We start from the raw sequence: 24,128 nt of genomic DNA on the forward strand, positions 1-24,128 counted from the left end.
TTGTTATTAAATGAAAATGGTCTATCTGTAAAATATAACAAGTTATATTTTTAGGTCCCAACAGGAGATGTGCTTTGGTTTGATCACCTCCGTGTTATAAATGCTTCCAATTAAAGAAAGAGTAAATGTAATGTGACAAAAAATAAAATGTTGCCTATAAGGGTTCCTATACACCTACTGCTCTATGTTTAGGCAGCCGTGTACCCAGAAAGGCTTTTACTCGGTGAATATGGTGTCGTTTGACTTATGCTTCAAGCAAAAAGTCTATAGATGCTGGTTAAATACTGACAAAACAGAATATGTGAAATAAAGAAAATTGTTAATAAAGGTGATTTCTGCAGAATAGAATAATAAGTATATACTTTATTTAGTAAAAGCACCTTAAATTTTGTGATAAGGAAAGATAAAGTAAAGAAAAAAGATGAGGTAATGAAAGGGGGTGTCTTACTTCTGCTGTTCAGCTGGGTTGTTTACTGCACCTGGTGTTCACTGCTGGTCCCCCACACAGTTACTGACCAGGCCTGCCACAGATTTGCTTCCAAGATCGAACGGGATCAGGCGTATCCTGTGGAGTATGGCCGTAATCTGCTGAATGAGAGAGTATGACTACCAAGATGCTTCTGCTGTCCAGGTTAGTGGATGAGAGAGCATGAAAATTATAGGCTGTACATTTGAGAGGACATATAGGGATAATTTTTAGCTGATATTGATAATAGAACAATGTACTTCCTATGATCTCTTCAATGTTATTGGCCTATAATAGATTGATTTGCAGTTTGTACAGTGGAGAATGCTGATATGTGATAAAGCTAAATATTTATCTTATATAATACCCTTTATGAGGTCTAAGAACACTGTACGCTATCTACGTATGAAGTACCGTAAGGGTACGCACGTTGCGTAACAATCGCTTAGCCGTAGTCGAGACGCTCAAGCGTCACGTTCGCTCACGGCCAAGAGATCACGGGCAGGCACGCTATTGGCTGCTGACTAACTTAATGATTCGCTATAGCGTAGCGGACGCTCGGGACCACGAGGAGATCACCAGCGGCGCTGACGCTCACAATGTTAAACCTTTGTATCTAAACCATAAACAGTGTATTGTGCAGTAAAACCTTAGTGTAATGATAGAGTGTAAATGCAACACAGTATAACCTTATTACCTTTAAAGCTGTTCCAGCGTCACCGACGCTCTGAGAATACTTAACACTATAAGAAATACACAGATACCGTGCTCAGGGTCCAACGCCTAATATATATATTATGAATGATATACTTGCAAAAGAATTAATACAAATACAAATCATACACTACAATATAACATAGACTACCTAACCAGATAACTACACAGGAAATATAATACAATTACTATTTAAGAGAAAATAAGAGAGAAAGAGGAGAAGAGAGAGAGAGAGAGATTGGCTCACAATAACAAGAAGATCAATATGGTTGCGGGGAAAACTTACGCACAAAGGAAACGATCGCATGCGCCTCTGGACATCCAGCTCCCGATTTTCAGCAATGATAACCGTTGAAGAGTGAGCTGGATATGGTCGGCCTGCCTATTTATGCCCCACACACAATACAATTCAATGGTCCCTACAATCTCATTGTTCATTGGACACAGGAATTCGGCTTCGCATTATAACAAAAGGTCATAGGTTGATTCATACAGGTGGGCTGTGACTGCTTCCAACTGTTCAGGTGGGTGGGATACTGGGTTTCCCGCCGCATGACTAAATAAGAACAAATAATAGTAAATGGACATAAACTTCTTATGTCCATAACTATTCGCACGAGCGATTAATCCGCTCCAAACCAACACCGGAATATTGCTATTTAAATACTCTTCTGATGGGTACCAAACACCACTGTATGACCCCTGTTAGACCCTTCGTACAATACAAAGAGGGATCTCTCTGTTCAGGAACATGCTATGTTAACTAAACTTTCAGAATCTATCAAAGGGACCATGATCTACAAAATACATTATATAGTGAAAATATGTAACGATTGAGTCGCACGCTACGATCACATAAACTCTACCGTAAATACGCATACCGTGCGCCTGCGGGTGCCCGCGACTGTGAGTATGCGCATGTACGGGAGAGCGTACGCATGCGCAGCACGGACCTGTGTGAGGTGCAAATATGGTAGTGTGCATAGAGATATTTTTCTGACTTTGACAGTCCACCCTTTGGCAGTCAACAATAACTGCCACCTTCTAAAACATTTCAAAAAGAGAAAAATATATGTCAGGGGTTAATACATTTCCATGGTTGGGTAAGGGAGGAGAGAGGAGAAGGTGTGAAGAGGGTATGACCTAGTGAGATAGCAGAAGCATGTGTGTATGAATCCGTGCTTGGGGGTCATGTATCATCGTGCCGCACGTGTTTTAAATCAAGCTTCGAGGTATTGCGAAGTATACATTTGAATTCCTTCTTATCCCGTGGTACGGGTCTGTGGATGGGCTGTCAAACTTTACCGAGCTCTTTTCGGCTTTGGTTGTAACAAAATGGGGGAGCACATTTTAGTTGATGATACATGAATGGGGGAGATATGTGATTGCTGATATCTGTGCCTGTATTCCCTATCGACTATGTGTGTCATTACCTGAGGGTTGTAGAAATGAAGAAAAGACATAATTACGGTAAATGCGGTGGTATTCTATGTCAGGTAAATGTACATTCGTCGATTGAGGTCTTGTTTGGTGTCTGTTGAATGCAGTCTTCTTTGTGCTTTTGCCCATAAGGTGCGAGCAAAAGCTGTCAATGTCCATAGATTTACAAAAGTGTTGGGCTAGCGTAATTTTAAAATTTCTAGGGAAACTGGGGATCCATGGCATAGTTCATCAAAAATCTGTGTATCAGGTTGTCAAAACTTCTTCTTTAATCCCTCTGTTGTCTGTATATCGGCTCATCAAATTCCTCGTCCAAGTGGGTCTTTTTACCTTGGAGGAAACGGAAAAACAGGTGAAAGAAACGGACCGTAGAAATCGCATTTTCATCACATCATTGTTTCTACATTTGGGTCATAAATCAAGTCCATTGGAATTACAGTTTCCTCACTCCTTAAACTCATTACCTCAGGTAGTACTTTTCCAATATAACACAATCCCTCAGAGTTTGGGGCAAGCCACTTGTACGCCTTCCTCCCGCATATGAAATATGCATCATCGGGGAGAACATATGGGACGGAGTAGGACATAACCATATTACACACCTTCCATGTGAAATCTCCTGACCCTAATTTTTCCATCTGTCTAGTACACGTATCAGGTTGTACGATATGTGCACAGTATCCTGGTGATACCTCTCCAACTCTCGTAATCCTATTTCCTAAGGTATACCTATACCGGAAAGATTTTCCTCTACTGGCTATGTGGCGTATAAGCTCTGTATCTGTCGGCATTCTATCTGCTCTATATGAAAAGGTCATGGTTTGGTTACTCCATGACACTTCCCAATTTCCCGGCTTTCGGGGATTGGAGATGTTAAAACATAATAGGGACCTATCCACATGGTATTGGTGGAGCTTCAAACTAGGAGGGCTAGAGATATTAAACCTCCTGTCCACCGGTCTCCCACCACTTAACTCAAGTACCTCCCCTAACGTTAAAGGAAATGGTACTAGCCCTGATTTGCTATGACCTTGAGGTACTTGAAAGCATACCCAACAATCTGTTTTATTTAACACACTACCCACTAAGGAGTGATAGTCACTCAATGGATGCCGGTCCATATGGATATTAAAACTGGGTTGGCATTTCTTTATGCACCCATCCTCAATGACATTGTTACAGAGTCTACAGATACAGTTCTCTTTTCAGCTAACAATCCTTCACAATGTTTACAAATAACATGACTGCTAGATCGTTTCCGGTACTCGCCTTTGCTTGGTGGTTGTGTTGCTATTGGAAATTTACACCTCCGTCTTAGTCATCAGAAACCCGTTCTGGATCCTTTCTCGACCTCACTGGTACTCTCACCGAAACAGACTGCTCTGGTCAACATCATGGTCAACAGGAAAAATCCATATCACAGTCTCTTGGGGCAAGTCCATCTTACAGGAGGAGAAAAGAAGAAATTTGTAATGGGGGTACAGAAAATCAGTTTGAGGGGGAAGAGAGACTTGTTACGATAATTAGTTCTCTCGTCTTGTTGTTCTTCTTGTTCTGCTGTCTTCTCAAAGGTGCTGTCTCTCAGTCTTCCAAACGAACATTCTGGTGATGCAATATTCCCTCCAAACCAGCGATCTTTCTGTAAGGAGCAAAAAAAATCTTGCATTACCATTTGCCTAACTGAGGTGTGACATACCATCTTTAAAACATGAAAGCATGAGTGAGAAGAGAGAGAGAAAACAACAACAGCAAAAAAAACAAAAGAGAGAGAGAACAATTCATATATGTATATATATAACAAAACACATCAATAAACAACAACAGGAAAAAAAAACATTTTTCAAACAAACTGTTTTCAAACATTTTAAAACATTTTAAAACATTGTCAGATCATCAGGCTGTCATATCTACATGTCTAATGGTTTCCTTGCGCAGTCCCTCCCCCCCAGCACTTCCATATTCCATTGTCTGTATCTGGCCAGAATACATTGGTGCGGATAGGTCATGCTGGGGTTTGGTAGACTTCTGCAAAGACCAAGTATATATGCAATGTTTGAATCCTACCAATAATCGTCAGAGATGGGGTTAGAGAGAGAGAAAGAGAAAAAAACATTTTTTTTCACAAATACATTTACAACGTTTCACCTGGTCATTCCTGTGTCTTCAGGGAATGACCTCCCAATTTATTAACCGTTACCTCAGGCTTACCATCAGTCGTATGATCACCTTTCTTGACTACATATCATGGGTGTGGCTCAAAATTCTTCCTATGTGATCCCTGATTGTAATTTGGTGTGTCATATTTATGCTCATTTTCATGTCTAGGGGGTCTGACTTTATGTGTGCTATTACAGTTGCTGGCATAATGCCCTTCTCTTTTACAAAGATAACAAACCCGGGGCTTCTTCCAAGTGTCAGTGACCTGAGGTTTTGGTTGATTTGATGCCTCCTCAAACGCTCGGATGCTCATCACCATCAACCGCTTTCCCTGTGCTTCCCTGCTTCCTTGGATATCATGGTTATGTTGTTGTCTAGGGGATTGATATGACTTTTGTATTTCTCTTGATCTACAATCTCTCGCAAAGTGTCCCTTTTTATGACAATTGTAACAGACTTCCACATTTAAATTTCTCGCAAGGGTTTGGGGCTTATGCTGGAGTGGTCTTGTGGTTAGGGCCTGTATACTTGCGGCCATTACTTTATCACTTTGTGACTCTCTGTATCTGGTGATATTTCGATCAATATCAATAGCGGCCTCTCTTAATGCGGCCACCGAGATATTTCTCCAGTTTGGGTTGGTGGTCTGTACCCTTGTACTCAATACCTCCTTTAAACCATTCATTAATACCTTAACCGCTATTTCTCTATGCTGTGCGCATGTTTTGATGTCTGTGATCCCAGTGTTCCTAGCCATTACTTGCAGTGCTCGATTGAAATAACTGGAGATACTTTCCCTTTCGTTTTGTCTTATGGAGAAGATTTCATTCCACTTGACAACGGCAGGGAAATATACTTCCAACTGTTGGTTTATCTGCTTAATACATTCCTGATTGTGTTCCTCCGTTTGAGGTACTTCTGTGTCTAATTGACAATCAGTAATAAATGTCGCAGAGTCAACACCGGAGGGCAAACATGCCCTCAGCACTGTCCGCCAATCTTTGTTGGTGGGTTCTGTTGAGTTTCCTAGTTCTTTAATGAGCCTTTGACATGCGACTAGATTTTTCCGTGGATCAGGAAATTCGGACATAATTGATCTCAATTCGGTCCGGGACCAGGGACAGCGCATTGCACTGTCCTGGACGGGAATGGTTCCCTGATCGTCAGTCTTCCCATTGGGGACTGTGATCACCCTGACAGGACTAAACTCAATTACATCACCTTGTTTTGGTCTTACAATATGGGGTACATTTGTTTGTGCGTGATATAAAACATTGTACGTACCTGTGGACACGACCTCACCTGACCCTCCGTTAGGGGGTTTGATTATTGCCTTTACCAATTTGGTCGCGTCCACCTGGATGTCTTGTGTGATGGCTGCTGGAAGAGGTGCCGACATCGTGTTGAGTTCTCTTTCTTGCTCGTATTCCTGAGGGAAGTTTGACATGGGGTGCAACTTGCACGGGTTAATAGTTGTACATTTAACAGCATTACAATTATCATTGTTATGTTTATTACACTTATTCTTATCATCTATACTACAGTTGCTAAGTGCGTTTTTATTGTTCAACATTGTGCCTTTCTCCGCAACCATAATCCTCTCCATTGCCACATCTCTCCTCCCAAGATGAGAGTCAGGTATGTCAGTTAGCTCTTTTTGCATTTCACTTTCCTGTTGCCATAACTTTAAACAATCATAATGTTTGATCCGTCTCTTTGCTTGTTCAATTAGACCTATCCTTCTCTTTAGATTTAGTAACACTTCTGGGCTAAAGCTACCTATTCTTGGGAATTTCTCCCCGTCATGTACAGTCATTCTTTCCCATTCATCACATAAAACCTCTATGTGTGAACCGTATTTTTCACACATTACATACCTGGCCGACCCGATTGGTCGGTTTACTAAATCAACCCGAACCGAGGTTGATCGCCCCCTACCTGAACAACTGGCCCCCATAACTTGCAGGTGTTGCTTTTCTTCAGCGAACCCTTACAAAAACCAAGATGCCCGGGGCAGGCTGGCGGTGAAGTTTACCGAGTACTCCACTCACTTCTCGCCCACGTTGGCCAGTAACACAATCACTGTATCCAGAGCTGTTGTACCCAACCTAGGGCCCCTGTGAACCTTTATTTACTGGGGCGCGTTCCCCAGCAAGTATCGGTTGTTGGATAGTTCCTGAGTGACCAGCGAACTTCCCTTAAAATAAAAAAAATTACACAAATCACGTTAGAATGTACAAATAGCGTTTATGACCTTCGTACACAAATAGTACCGGTCAGGTTTACTAATGCACACAATTACGTGCAGTACAATCGTTCAGCACATAAGCAACTAATCTTATGTACTGAGCGACCAACGGAATCGAAAATTACGGCTGCGAATTCCTTCAGCCAGAGCTTGTATGGCCTATATGGGTGTTGCACAAACCCTTTTAGGTGTTGTGCCTGTGGACTGTATAGCGGACTTCCTTGTCTGCTGTACCTGAACCTGCTGGTCTGCTATGACCTCCTGGTCTGTTACAGTATGACCTCCTGGTCTGCTACACTCTAATGCTCAAATTGTATGTTTTAACCAGGGATGCCTCCCTAGCCACCATGTACGTCACTTACACGTATGTACCTCACGAGAACTCGACTTTTCTTGTGGTTCAACCTCAAAAATTGTAAAAACAAACACTCACTCACCACATATACACTTTTGTTTCTATTTCTATTTCTGCGCAGAAATTTCTCTTTAGACCAGATGTGTTACAAATTAGGAGAAGGATCTATTAATTTAAATTTTGAATGTTAAAATAGATTTGCGCGATTTATCGCCTTGCGTTATTTACCGCGTTGAAAAAAATTAACACTTGTAATTTGAGTTACGTGGGCGTACCCGTACGCTCCGTTGCGTAATATACGCTGCGTGCGTCGGCCCTTGGGTTGCGTACGCAAGTCTCAGTCCTTTGTTAGAGACACGTGTACGCAAAGCAAAGATCCACCGTAACACAATTTATACGTTTATCAATGTAGATGATCCTTTATCATCTACCACGCACCACACTGACTTCGCCTTGTCTCTCAGGCACAGCTGTGTTTGTCTATACTTTAACTATATTACCTTTTTACTCTTAAACTATGAAATAGCGGCAAATCTCTCTTAGCACGTTTATCAACTATAAAACTGGCAAACAGGAGAGTGATATACGAAAATACACAAATGAAAAAAAGAAATGCAGATATATATGTGTGCGTGCGTGTGTACGCAAGACAGAAAAATAAACAGTTTTAAAAGAGACTAGCGTGTTGTTCTTACCTCCGGTTCCCGGATTCCTTCAGCACCCTTTACTAAGAGAAGCAGACGCTTATCCAAACAGCACTACGAGGAATATGATCTCCCGCCCTTTGCTGCTGGATAATGTCTGCTGAAATTACCTAGTGCAGATATGTGAAGGACAGGACGAGCCCGCAATTGATAAAGCTAAATATTTATCTTATATAATACCCTTTATGAGGTCTAAGAACACTGTACGCTATCTACGTATGAAGTACCGTAAATGTACGCACGTTGCGTAACAATCGCTTAGCCGTAGTCGAGACGCTCAAGCGTCACGTTCGCTCACGGCCAAGAGATCACGGGCAGGCACGCTATTGGCTGCTGACTAACTTAATGATTCGCTATAGCGTAGCGGACGCTCGGGACCACGAGGAGATCACCAGCGGCGCTGACGCTCACAATGTTAAACCTTTGTATCTAAACCATAAACAGTGTATTGTGCAGTAAAACCTTAGTGTAATGATAGAGTGTAAATGCAACACAGTATAACCTTATTACCTTTAAAGCTGTTCTAGCGTCACCGACGCTCTGAGAATACTTAACACTATAAGAAATACACAGATACCGTGCTCAGGGTCCAACGCCTAATATATATATTATGAATGATATACTTGCAAAAGAATTAATACAAATACAAATCATACACTACAATATAACATAGACTACCTAACCAGATAACTACACAGGAAATATAATACAATTACTATTTAAGAGAAAATAAGAGAGAAAGAGGAGAAGAGAGAGAGAGAGATTGGCTCACAATTACAAGAAGATCAATATGGTTGCGGGGAAAACTTACGCACAAAGGAAACGATCGCATGCGCCTCTGGACATCCAGCTCCCGATTTTCAGCAATGATAACCGTTGAAGAGTGAGCTGGATATGGTCGGCCTGCCTATTTATGCCCCACACACAATACAATTCAATGGTCCCTACAATCTCATTGTTCATTGGACACAGGAATTCGGCTTCGCATTATAACAAAAGGTCATAGGTTGATTCATACAGGTGGGCTGTGACTGCTTCCAACTGTTCAGGTGGGTGGGATACTGGGTTTCCCGCCGCATGACTAAATAAGAACAAATAATAGTAAATGGACATAAACTTCTTATGTCCATAACTATTCGCACGAGCGATTAATCCGCTCCAAACCAACACCGGAATATTGCTATTTAAATACTCTTCCGATGGGTACCAAACACCACTGTATGACCCCTGTTAGACCCTTCGTACAATACAAAGAGGGATCTCTCTGTTCAGGAACATGCTATGTTAACTAAACTTTCAGAATCTATCAAAGGGACCATGATCTACAAAATACATTATATAGTGAAAATATGTAACGATTGAGTCGCACGCTACGATCACATAAACTCTACCGTAAATACGCATACCGTGCGCCTGCGGGTGCCCGCGACTGTGAGTATGCGCACGTACGGGAGAGCGTACGCATGCGCAGCACGGACCTGTGTGAGGTGCAAATATGGTAGTGTGCATAGAGATATTTTTCTGACTTTGACATATGATATACAATTTGCGTTAAAGATATTATTCTAATAAAGAGGTTTGGTTATCCCCTGGTGCAGAAACGACATCAGTGCACTCTGGTTGCTGAATTAGTGCAATTCTATTTCATATTTATGCACATTATCAAAATAATTAGTAGAGAAAATGAAATAGCTTGATGAGTATAAAGCATAAAAAGTGCTGATATGATAAACAGAGAGGTACTGTACTTAGGAGGTGATAGCTAATATTGCTTATAGATCACATAGGTGTATTACTGGCAAGTGTCAAAAAGCTGAAATTATTAGTGTGCAGAAAAAGACACATTTATCTTGTTCTGCCTTGCGACAGAGATATTTCTCTAATAAAGAGGTTTAGCTATCCCCTGGTGCAAAAAAAATGCATCATTGCACTCAGGTTACTGCACTCTTACAGCCTATTGATGCATGTAATCACAAAGCTTTGTAACCAAAAAACATTTTTTTAAGAAAATAACAGTTGGGAAAATTATAAAATGTTAAAGATCTTGTTGCCCAGAATGGGCGCTTACTAGACCAATATGTTCCTTCTCTGGGAGTGGGCTGCGCAGTCCCACTGGATCCCACTTGATCAACCAAACGGACCGTTTCACCTTAGAATAGGCTTGCTCACTGGTGGTTTGTATAGCTGAAAATGAGGGTATATATAGGGTCATTTTAATTACCTGGGTGGCCGCCGGTGATTAGAAAGAACGTGGCATCAGTTGCTGGTGGTTCCGGAAGTGACGTAGAGGCTAGGGCCGTAGTAATAGGAACGCTATGCGTTCCACCGCTTTGCGTTTCACAGCCGTTGCATTCGGCTGTTAAGGGGAGATACACTCCCAGTGGCGTCTGACGTATGACGCTTGTTTGGGGGCGGAATGTCTGAGCCGGGCGGTCGTCATAGAGACTTAAGTGCTATTGACGGCTAGTTCCATTAGGCGAGGGGGATGGCTAATTAGGTCTGTAATAATATGGATGTGGATATCATAATAAGCAGAGACGAGTGGAGATGTATGGAGACGTTTGATCTAATATTAAATGAAAGTTGAAAAAATGAAAAGTCTTGTCTATAATCTGTGTAGGTATATAGACATTAATATTGAAGTTCAGGTGCAGAGATTAAATAAGGAAAATTATCAGAAGAGAGGAGGATCTATGAAGAGAAATGCATTCTTTATAAGATAAAGGATGTGCTTTTATTATGGCAGCCATCAAAATAATTTATATTGGCTGTTGATCATGTGCCATGTAATTAAGCTGAAATAAGGATAGGTTAATGCTTAAAAGAGCAATGCTTGAGAGTAAAGAGAAATACTGAGTGATGACAGAAGTGATAAAAATAAATATAAAAATAAAAATAAAATAAAATAAAAAATAAATATAAATAATAATAATAATAATAATAATAATAATAATAATAATGAATAATAATAATAATGCTGTCTAGAAAATATATAAGAAAACTGATACTAAAAGAAAATATTTCTTAATATATCTGTATTGAAATTAATGCTATGATTGTTATAAGATAACATGAAAGGTTTATTTGGAAGTGATAATTGTGATAAAAGGAAAATGGAAAAAATATATATATTAAAAAGAGAGTGGGATCGTGAACTAAGTATATGTGAGAGGGAGTGACTGTAAGTGAAGATTGATCTAATTATGTATGGGCTAGTATCGTTAAGGAAAAAGGGGGGTGACAAAAATTACTGATATGTGTATGGTGAGTATAGCCTTTGAGTGTCCTGTAAACGTTACCAATAGTGAGATTGGTTGTGCATGATAGGAGTATGTGCAGATGCTCTGGCCACAGAAACCAGTTTGTGAGATAAGTGATAAGAGATGAGCCAATTTGTATAGTAATTGGATAGTTTAAGTGGTATGCATGAACGGAAAATATGTGGGTATCTTAATAAGAGCCGAAAAGTATAAAGCTTTTGAAATTTGTATAATTTTTATTGGTATGATTATATGAAAACCCCATAATTAATATATTCATTGAGACCATGGGGTGTCAGACTGTTGAGGTTATAGGTCCATTCTGATTCTCTTTTGAGGAGTTCCTGGGTTAGGTCTCCTCCTCGTATTCCTAGTTTGATTTGTTCTAGACCAAAAGCTATCATTTCTTTGGGATTGCTCTTATGATGATGGTGAAAGTGTCTAGCCACTGATGTTAATTTTCTCATCTTGGCAATATCCGTGGCACTATTCCTTATGGTGCCTGCATGTTCTAGAATCCGAAGCTTCAATTTTCTAGTTGTCATCCCTACGTAACGAAGTCCACATGTACAGACAAGGCAATAGACCACCCCTGTCGAGTTGCAGTTGAGGAACTGGTTGATATTCCTTATGTTCCCATATCTGTCTTTGACGCTGGTGGTCTTTATCATAAGAGCCGATATGCGAATATGGACACTGGCAAGAACATGGGACCTACGTCTTCTTTTTTAGGGGTTACCCGGAGAAGAGGAAGATCCAAGTTACGACCAGGAGAAAGACGCGCAGGAGCAAGAAGAGACCCCAGGGACGAGCCAGACTGGACACCCCGATATCCCACCCGATACTACCAGAAAACAGACAGGAGAACTCCAATTTAAAGGTCATTAATCTCTCAACTAAACAGCTCACAGAAGATCACATCATGGTACTCGGAAAAGGCCTGTCATTTTCACCAATGAAATCACTCAATAGATTTCAATGGGAAAAGGACCTTAAGCTTTTTGGTCGCAAACTCCTACTTAAGAAATTTTTCGCCAAAAAAAGAGATGACGGAACATCAAAAGACAACACCACAGAGGACCCAACGATCATGGCAGAAGACCAGGAAGCCATAGCCATTCTAGAAGAACTTCAATTAGAGAACCAAGACCAAACAACCAGACCAAAGTGCAAGTTAAAATCAACCTTTTTTCCAACAGAGAACATCTGCCCAGAAATAAGAGTCTTTCAGGAACTTATCTCCAGAGATCTTGATCATATACACAAGAAATCCAAAATCAAGATTAACAGAACAGACAACCTCAATAAACAAGAAAGACAAGCACTCACAGAAATCAGATCATGGAAAGATATTGTTATAAAACCCTCGGATAAAGGGGGAAATATCGTAATATGGCCGGCAGATATGTACATCAAGGAAGCGATGAGGCAACTAGGAGACCAAGACTGCTACAAGCCAGTATTATTCAATCCAACAGAAAAATATACAGCAGAACTGAAGAGAATTCTAAATAATGCGCAATCAACAGGCACAATTACAAATCACGAATTCAAATACCTATTACCCACCAATCCCAAGACTCCCACACTGTACCTCTTGCCCAAAGTCCACAAAAACATCACCACACCACCAGGTAGACCAATCGTATCAGGTCAAGATGGGCTTTTGGAAAAACCAAGCACTTTCCTAGATCTCCATCTGAGGAAGCATGTCCTAATGCTTCCATCTTATCTAAAGGACACAATGGATGTACTACAGAGACTTCACGATGTCAAATTAGAAGAAAAACATCTCTTGGTAACTTTGGACGTTGAATCCCTATATACCAGTATAGACCATGAAGCAGGACTACGGGCTGTGAAATATTTCTTGGACATGGAGGGACAGAACGAATTCAATGACTTCTTGATTCAACTCCTAACTTTCGTCCTCACAAGAAATTACTTCACGTTCAATGACCGCTTTTTCCTCCAAATTAGGGGCACTGCAATGGGGGCAGCTTGTGCCCCCACCTATGCCAATTTATATTTAGGCTGGTGGGAGAGAGAGATGGTGCACAACCCGAAAAATGAGATATACACACAATTTATTACGGTGTGGTGGAGATATATCGACGATATCTTTATGATATGGGAAGGAGACAGAACATCTCTCTTAGAATTTATCGATATATTAAATCATAACAACTTGAATTTGAAATTAACCCACCACATTAGTGAAGTATCCATTCCTTTTTTGGATCTCACTGTGTACAAAGACATGACGGGACAGGTGCACACAAAACTATACCGCAAAGCCACAGCCTCTAACAGTGTACTCCATCAAACTAGTGCTCATTTCCCACCGACAGTTGAAAACATCCCCAAAGGGGAATTTTTACGTCTAAGGAGAAACTGTTCGGACACCACCACTTTCAAGGAAAAATGTGATGAACTCTCATCCAGACTTAAAGAAAGAGGATACAGCGGTAGATCTATCAAAAAAGCAAAACAACAAACTTTATCAACAACAAGGAACTCGCTATTTTTTTCCAGTAGACAGAAAGAGGGAGAGAAATCAACATCAGACAACAAATTGAGATTTGTAGGAACATTTTGCAGAGAATGGAAGGAAATCAGAGACTCCATTGAAAAACATTGGCCAGTACTTTTTCTAGATGATGATCTGTCGAAAAATCTTGAGACCAAACCCTCCATGAGCTGGAGACGCTCGAGTAACTTAAAAGATCATCTTGTTTCAAGTCATTTCTTCAGTCATCCCACACGACTACAGACTATCAAGGGATCTTACCCATGCGGAGAATGCAAAGCATGCACTCTTATGATAAAGACCACCAGCGTCAAAGACAGATATGGGAACATAAGGAATATCAACCAGTTCCTCAACTGCAACTCGACAGGGGTGGTCTATTGCCTTGTCTGTACATGTGGACTTCGTTACGTAGGGATGACAACTAGAAAATTGAAGCTTCGGATTCTAGAACATGCAGGCACCATAAGGAATAGTGCCACGGATATTGCCAAGATGAGAAAATTAACATCAGTGGCTAGACACTTTCACCATCATCATAAGAGCAATCCCAAAGAAATGATAGCTTTTGGTCTAGAACAAATCAAACGAGGAATACGAGGAGGAGACCTAACCCAGGAACTCCTCAAAAGAGAATCAGAATGGACCTATAACCTCAACAGTCTGACACCCCATGGTCTCAATGAATATATTAATTATGGGGTTTTCATATAATCATACCAATAAAAATTATACAAATTTCAAAAGCTTTATACTTTTCGGCTCTTATTAAGATACCCACATATTTTCCGTTCATGCATACCACTTAAACTATCCAATTACTATACAAATTGGCTCATCTCTTATCACTTATCTCACAAACTGGTTTCTGTGGCCAGAGCATCTGCACATACTCCTATCATGCACAACCAATCTCACTATTGGTAACGTTTACAGGACACTCAAAGGCTATACTCACCATACACATATCAATAATTTTTGTCACCCCCCTTTTTCCTTAACGATACCAGCCCATACATAATTAGATCAATCTTCACTTACAGTCACTCCCTCTCACATATACTTAGTTCACGATCCCACTCTCTTTTTAATATATATATTTTTTCCATTTTCCTTTTATCACAATTATCACTTCCAAATAAACCTTTCATGTTATCTTATAACAATCATAGCATTAATTCCAATACAGATATATTAAGAAATATTTTCTTTTAGTATCAGTTTTCTTATATATTTTCTAGACAGCATTATTATTATTATTCATTATTATTATTATTATTATTATTATTATTATTTATATTTATTTTTTATTTTATTTTATTTTTATTTTTATATTTATTTTTATCACTTCTGTCATCACTCAGTATTTCTCTTTACTCTCAAGCATTGCTCTTTTAAGCATTAACCTATCCTTATTTCAGCTTAATTACATGGCACATGATCAACAGCCAATATAAATTATTTTGATGGCTGCCATAATAAAAGCACATCCTTTATCTTATAAAGAATGCATTTCTCTTCATAGATCCTCCTCTCTTCTGATAATTTTCCTTATTTAATCTCTGCACCTGAACTTCAATATTAATGTCTATATACCTACACAGATTATAGACAAGACTTTTCATTTTTTCAACTTTCATTTAATATTAGATCAAACGTCTCCATACATCTCCACTCGTCTCTGCTTATTATGATATCCACATCCATATTATTACAGACCTAATTAGCCATCCCCCTCGCCTAATGGAACTAGCTGTCAATAGCACTTAAGTCTCTATGACGACCGCCCGGCTCAGACATTCCGCCCCCAAACAAGCGTCATACGTCAGACGCCACTGGGAGTGTATCTCCCCTTAACAGCCGAATGCAACGGCTGTGAAACGCAAAGCGGTGGAACGCATAGCGTTCCTATTACTATGGCCCTAGCCTCTACGTCACTTCCGGAACCGCCAGCAACTGATGCCGCGTTCTTTCTAATCACCGGCGGCCACCCAGGTAATTAAAATTACCCTATATATACCCTCATTTTCAGCTATACAAACCACCAGTGAGCAAGCCTATTCTAAGGTGAAACGGTCCGTTTGGTTGATCAAGTGGGATCCAGTGGGACTGCGCAGCCCACTCCCAGAGAAGGAACATATTGGTCTAGTAAGCGCCCATTCTGGGCAACAAGATCTTTAACATTTTATAATTTTCCCAACTGTTATTTTCTTAAAAAAATGTTTTTTGGTTACAAAGCTTTGTGATTACATGCATCAATAGGCTGTAAGAGTGCAGTAACCTGAGTGCAATGATGCATTTTTTTTGCACCAGGGGATAGCTAAACCTCTTTATTAGAGAAATATCTCTGTCGCAAGGCAGAACAAGATAAATGTGTCTTTTTCTGCACACTAATAATTTCAGCTTTTTGACACTTGCCAGTAATACACCTATGTGATCTATAAGCAATATTAGCTATCACCTCCTAAGTACCTCTCTGTTTATCATATCAGCACTTTTTATGCTTTATACTCATCAAGCTATTTCATTTTCTCTACTAATTATTTTGATAATGTGCATAAATATGAAATAGAATTGCACTAATTCAGCAACCAGAGTGCACTGATGTCGTTTCTGCACCAGGGGATAACCAAACCTCTTTATTAGAATAATATCTTTAACGCAAATTGTATATCATATCAGCATTCTCCACTGTACAAACTGCAAATCAATCTATTATAGGCCAATAACATTGAAGAGATCATAGGAAGTACATTGTTCTATTATCAATATCAGCTAAAAATTATCCCTATATGTCCTCTCAAATGTACAGCCTATAATTTTCATGCTCTCTCATCCACTAACCTGGACAGCAGAAGCATCTTGGTAGTCATACTCTCTCATTCAGCAGATTACGGCCATACTCCACAGGATACGCCTGATCCCGTTCGATCTTGGAAGCAAATCTGTGGCAGGCCTGGTCAGTAACTGTGTGGGGGACCAGCAGTGAACACCAGGTGCAGTAAACAACCCAGCTGAACAGCAGAAGTAAGACACCCCCTTTCATTACCTCATCTTTTTTCTTTACTTTATCTTTCCTTATCACAAAATTTAAGGTGCTTTTACTAAATAAAGTATATACGTATTATTCTATTCTGCAGAAATCACCTTTATTAACAATTTTCTTTATTTCACATATTCTGTTTTGTCAGTATTTAACCAGCATCTATAGACTTTTTGCTTGAAGCATAAGTCAAACGACACCATATTCACAGAGTAAAAGCCTTTCTGGGTACACGGCTGCCTAAACATAGAGCAGTAGGTGTATAGGAACCCTTATAGGCAACATTTTATTTTTTGTCACATTACATTTACTTTTTCTTTAATTGGAAGCATTTATAACACGGAGGTGATCAAACCAAAGCACATCTCCTGTTGGGACCTAAAAATATAACTTGTTATATTTTACAGATAGACTATTTTCATTTAATAACAAATATTTCTCACCAAGGCGCTTATTACTATATCTATTCATACTTTGTCAAGATTAACATAATTGTTATGCATAAATTTATAAACTGTGTCACTTTATTTTTAATATAATTATTAAAAGTTACGTTTTAGATGTCTAATATTTGATCAAGAGTGCCCCAACATAGTCTTTCTTCTCTCCTTTGAATAAAATAGGGGAAAGGGGGCAGCCCTGTCTGGTGCCTCTCATCATAACAATTGGGTTGCTGCAACATCCATTTATCAGCAAGGAGGTGGAAGGGCCACTGTAGATATATTTTATAAAATTAATGAAAACAGGATCAAATTGTCGCATGTGAAGAACTTGGAGTAAGTGCGGCCACAGGACAGTATCAAACGCCTTAGTTGTATCTAAGTTTAAAAGAATGTTTTGAGTGTTAGATTCTCCATAAGATTTCACTACCGCTGCTATTGCTGTTTGAATTCCTTTAACTAAGTGTTTGTTACGGACAAACCCCAACTGGTGATCTGTAAGAAGCTGAGGAAGAAGCAGCTGAAGTCTGTCCGCCATAATTTTTGTCAGTAGTTTAATGTCCGTGTTAAGTAACGTGATTGTCTATATGAGTCAATTAGTTGGGGGTCCCGTTGTGGCTTGGGAATCAGGACTGTATGTGCATTATTAAAATGCGGAAAAATTGTATTATTGTGGAGAATGTCGTTGAACAATTCTCCCAAAGAAGGGGCTATGTGTCCCTGTAATATTTTATAATATTCGTTAGACAACCCATCAGGGCCTGGCGATTTGTGTAACTTCAGATTAGAAATAGCATTTGTTATTTCCTCAAGTGTTATATCCTGTTGAAAGATTTCATTTTGAGAGCTGGACAATTTGAGAAGATTTGCTTCAGACATTATACGATCATGCAACGCCTGATCAAACGGGCGTGTATCATAAAGATTAGAAAAATATGTTTCAAAGTGTTCGAGGATACGTGAGGTTACCGTGTCAATTAATGATGAGTTTGGGTCTTTAATGGCAGTAATCAATCTCTTTGGGGCATGTAATTTAGACATAGTAGCTAGTAAACGGCCAGTTTTATTGCCCCATCGAAAGTACTTAGATTTTGAAAATGTCAGATCACGCTGAGCTTGAGATAATAAGAAATCATCCAATAATTGACGTGCTTGTGTGTATACCAACTGGGTATCTGGGGAAGGGGAATTTCTGTAAGTACGTTAAGCAACCGTTAATGAGGCATGGAGAGTTTGATACTGTGCTGAGGCTTTTTTTTCTGTTTGGAAACATACTCTATTATATATCCTCTCATGGTAGCCTTAGAGGCTCCCCAAAATATAGACGGTTGCTCCCAGTAGTTGATATTATCATCAGTAAAAGTCATCCAGCTGTTCATAAGAAATAGGCAAAATTCTTCTGAGTTATACAAATAAGCCGGTAATCTCCATTGTTTGAAATTTCCAGCCGATGTAGATCTAGTGAGATGAAGTGTAACTGGGGCATGGTTGGAAACCAGAATATTATGGATGTCTGTTTTTAAAACTATTGAGACCAAAGAGTCGCTTATAAGAAAAGAATCTATTCTAGACCAGGAGCCATGTACTGCTGAAAAGAAGGTGAAAGAGTGATCAGTTGGGTTAAAAAGCCTCCAAATGTCGCTAAGTTGTAGTGTTGTCTTTAAGAAGTGTCTTTGTTTGCAAGAATACAATAAAGGAGTTTGTGGAGTAGGCTGTTTATCAATCATGGGGTTATCGACTGAGTTAAAATCACCCGCAATGATTAGAAGACTGTTTTGCCATTGTGCCAAGGTTTGTAAAAATTCAGCGGTTGAGACATTAGGTGCGTATATATTAATTAGGGTGTAATTCATTCCTTATATAGTCGCATCTAAAATTATAAATCTTCCTTCTGAGTCAAGTATGGAGTTAGTGATGGAGTATTGGACATTTTTCTAAAACAAAATGGAGACTCCCCTAGTTCTTCTATGAAATTTGGAAGAGACACATTCCCCCAACCATGGAGCCCGCAGTGTTGAGTCACCTCCCGCCTCCCAATGCGTCTCCTGCAGAAACATAACGTCTGGACGAAATTTACGCAAATGGTTCACCACCCTTTTTCTCTTGATGGGGGAATTGAGGCCCCCCACGTTCCAGGATATTAATTTCAGAGGGGCAGCAGAAGCCGAGGGGGGAATGGGCTGAGAATTAGAATGCATTATCCAACACCCAATTTAGGAAACCAACCTGTCAAGGTGTATGTACAATTTGGAGGAACCAGCCATCGGGAGGGATCCAGCGCCCAAGGGGGCGGGGAGAGGACACAGGCACCGGCAACAATGACATCACATACCAACAATGCTTCAATCCACTTTTTCTAAATTTTCCATAACCAAACATTGTAAGGGTAGTCAACACACTTAGAGCACTGACACCCACAAGCATATACCAAAGAAACATGGAAAAAAGAAAAAGGAAAAGAAAAAAAAAACACAAGAAAAAAGAAAAGAGAAGAAAAAAGACAATCATATCGAGTAGCCTTATAACATCCATTGACATTACATCTCAGTGTATATACTTATGTATGAGCATATGAATTTAGTGATTAAGGGGTCCCACTGCGTTAAGCGCCCTATTAAAGTGAGTTTTCACCAGTACTGGATCCGAGAAAAAAAATATCACGACCATTCTCCTGCACCCGCAGCTTAACTGGATACAGTAGTTGGAAGCATGTACCATTGTCATGGAGTAATTTGCACACCTCCACAAATTCCTTCCTTTTTTGGGAGACCGAGGCCGAAAAATCCTGGAAGATTAAAATCTTCGACTACTCCACCTCAAAGCGTGGGATCTTGCGATAAGCTCCCAGAATCGCCTCTTTCATGCAGTAATCCAAATATTTAGCTATAACAGGTCGTGGTCTAGTTGCAGGATCGGGCCTCTCTGGACCAAGCCTGTGTGCACGTTCAATATGTGATAAAAAGGGGAGATCTTGGGCCCAAAATTCCCTAGGAAGGGCGGTTGTAAGGAACTAAAGGAGTTTAAGGTCCCCTAACCGTTTTGGGTATACCAATAAAACGGAGATTGTTTCGCTTATGACGATTCTCCATGTCATCTACCTGGGCCTGGAGGTTTTGAATAGAGGTAGTTTGGGTATCGACTAACTGTTGTAATGCGTTAGTACGATCTTCGGAATCACTGGTCCTTTGTTCTAGAGAAGCGATTCGGGTAGTATTGGTGTCTATTTTAGTTAAGGCTGCATCAAATGCAGTTGGTAAGATTTCTAGCTTTTTATCAATTAACGGCATAATGATTTTTGAAATTTCTTGGGCCGTCTCAGTGGCCGATGGAATTTTTGGGGCATTGATGGGAGAGGAAGGGTCACTTAAAGAATCTTCCACTTCTGAATTGCGTACCGGGGAAGAGGGCGTAGTAGACCGTCCCTGATTATTTTTTAGATTTCCCCGCTCTCGTACTTGCAGAGGAACTTTGGGACTTTTGGGAACTGGTTCTGTTGTAATATTTATCAATTTTTTCCCCCTCCTCCTCTACCTCCAATGTAAGATAAATAAATGCCTTTTGTTACAACAAGGGCTTGCAGGTCTGGAAAAGGCTACTCAAAGAAATAGATTAAACCAACATTCAGTACAGTAATGCTACAAAGTACTCGGAACAGTCGTCAAAACTAATTTACAAAGGCATCGGTAATTGTGTACTCAACAGCATAAGTGAATACCAACTATTATATCAAAGAACAATTAGTACCATTAAGAATAGTTTCCAGAGGGGAAAAAACCCCACTAAATATAATTAAAAAACTTGCAGACCTAGCCGGGTCATCCAAAAGGTGAAATCAAGTACCTTCAAATAGTATAGAATTGCAGGCCTAGCAAGGCCACTCCAGAGGTGAAAACAAACCTTGTGGGTAATTTAACAGTGCAACGTACTTATATTCAGTGTTTGAAATAACCCCCAGGTTGAGAGCACGCTCTGTGCAACGAGAATGCAGGGCACGTAAATGGTATAAAGTAAAACATACAGGTACCAAGCAGTCGTCTCTCTCTTGTACTCTCTAGCCAGAAATGGTGTAGCAATGAAACAACTGCTGCCGTGTTATGTCTAGAATAGTGATGACATTTCAATAAAAATAAAAAATCTGGAATGTCCCTTCCTACCTAAAAGTGAGAGCCACCAGGTGGCGCCAGCACACCAGTTAGAAATATTGTACCTTCAATACGAACCCCAATATAACATTTGAATATAAGAAGAAAAAATATATATATATAAAAACTCAATGTTAAAATCAAAGAAGTGAAGAAACTGACGTTGTATAGGGCACAGGATACACTTAAATTCCTCTTGTGTGCATGAAACTAAGTATATAAGAGTAGACCAGTACACTCTTAGACACAAACGTACGAGACGCCAGCATTCGGGACCACCCCTTAATAATGAAGGGCTTTTAGGAATAGTTCCAATCGGTAGGAAAAGATAGTCACCAAGAGTTTATGAGTTCATGAATTGACAGGGAACTCAGTTCAAGCCAATAAGGCAATCATTCACAGGCACGGGTTGCAGTCAGAGGAACAAAGCTCTATTTATAGGAACCTGAAAGAAAGGGGAGGCAGTAAGGAGGAAAGATGGGATGTGTGGAAGGGAAAAGGGGTATAGGGTGGGATAAGGAAAACACAAAAGGAAGGGAGGTTCAAAGAAAGGGAAGACTGAAAAGGGGATGTTAATTAAGAAGTAGTGGGGGTACACAAACAATGTTAGTACCCTTTAGGGGGGAGAAAACAGCCAGACGACCAGGCTCCCACTCGCTTCCAGCAACCAGATGTCAGCTCCGCGATTGTCAGCAGCAGGGCCGGGACAGAGGCCAGCAAGTCTTCCAATCCACCTCTGCAAGACGCTGTCAGCACAGGGGCCTCCAGAGCTGTCGCCTGCAGAATCACCAGGAGGCCCAAAGTGAACACAGAGCCACCCAGATCATCCTCCACTGGATGCCCTCTCCACCAGATGCAGGGTCCACCGCCACGCTCAGCTTCCACGAGGTCCCTAGAGTGGAGTCTTTTTAGCGGTTCTGGCAGCCAGAAAGAGCAGCAAGCAGCCAGGCCGCCTAGGGCTGAATTGAACAGCTGCGCCCGTGTAAGCGTGTGTCAGTTGCTCCAGACCCGAGCACGCAGGCAGCACTACCCGCGCGGCACGGTGCCTCCGCTACGAAGCACACCAGCTTCCACCACCGCGATCCTCTCACCGCAGTCCCCCAGGTGCAGAAGGAAACCCGCAGAGTACAGCTCCGGTAAGGCCAGCGGGAGGGGGGAGGAGAGGCTTGAGAAACAGCAGCAAGCTGCCCAGGGCCACGTTCCCGTCTGGCAATGTCATCTGAGGAAAGCCCGATGCTCTGCAGGTCGGACTCCGGGGATCATATGGCTCCAATCCCCCCGATACACAGCTTGTCGGGTCCAGCAGGATCCCCCTCGTGCAGGGATGGTAAAAAGACCACCTTTGTGGGAGATATAAGCAAGGATGGGGACAGATTTTGCTGAGGGGAGACAGAGCCAAGTTAAAATGCGGCCATCATGATGCGCCGCCCACTGGAAGTCTCCCAAACTGAGTATCTTAATTATCACGAGTATTAAAATCTCATTGCTGAGCATTGCAGTGTGCTGAGGGATTAATTTTTCTTGATAGCGGGAGTGAGAGGTGGCTATTAGTGATGAGAAGCAAGTCTAAGAGAACTCTCAGAAGCTGTGTCAAACTGTTCCATGTGAGGAAGGGGTAAACCTCGACTTTACCCATCCCTTACACCCAGGGGCACCACAACCTTTTTGGTTGGGGGGGATATAATTTCATTTTGGCAACTCCAAATCACTGAATGTTGCCCCCTGAGGGGCACCTGCACTTACCCACCACACCACATACCTGATGACAGAGTTATATAACGATCTACAGATGTGGCCGCCGTCAGCTTACAGTTGCAGCCCATGTGCAGCCCGTTCATGGGAGCATACTCAAACATGAAATCCTATGGCTTACAGGTGCATATGTGGTGCAGACTTTACAGGGTACATTTTTAGCTGACTACAGTTGGAAATGGGGGGAGGTCAGGGGGTGCCGCGAGGGAAGGGGGTTGGAGGATAAAGGGGAGCTGACAAAGGGGAGGACATGGGTGGGAGGGGAAAGAGGGGAGGAACGTATGAAGTGGAAGGTGAGAAGGGCACAGGGCTGGTCCTAGAGGAGGGGTCAGCCCACAGTAATTAGCTACACACTGTAGGAGTTGGAGCTAGGCGCAGGACGGAGGAGGGGCCCTGGGTGCAGGTGGACAAAGGCTGTGGGGAGGGAGGAGGTGGAGCAATCGGAAAGGGAATTATTAAATGTAGATGGCAGCTGCGCTGCACCCCTCGACCTGGTACTTTAGCACCTCTCAAATATTTTGTTTCGGGGGATAACCGCCCCCCTGCCCCCCCTTTCCAGCGCCTGTTTACACCTGATTAATTCCATGCCAATTTAAGGTCTGGTAATTGAATTGTGTTATCTCTGTTGTGGAGGAAGTACCTATAGTTGTGAACCTCTACATGGTATGCTATGATCCTGCTATAGTATGATAATGATAAGCTGTGATAATGCTAAGCTGTGATACTGCAATGCTACAATACTGATAAGCTGATACTGTAATACTACCGTCTTACGGCTGAAACATTACTGTGCTGCTGTGAACACTTAATAAAGTGCCAGAGTGTTTAATTACGAATGTGTCAAGAATCTGCTAGAAACTACTCCATGAGAGGGATA

This window comes from Pseudophryne corroboree, chromosome 6 (genome assembly GCF_028390025.1).
Source record: "Pseudophryne corroboree isolate aPseCor3 chromosome 6, aPseCor3.hap2, whole genome shotgun sequence".
Classification (NCBI taxonomy): domain Eukaryota; kingdom Metazoa; phylum Chordata; class Amphibia; order Anura; family Myobatrachidae; genus Pseudophryne; species Pseudophryne corroboree.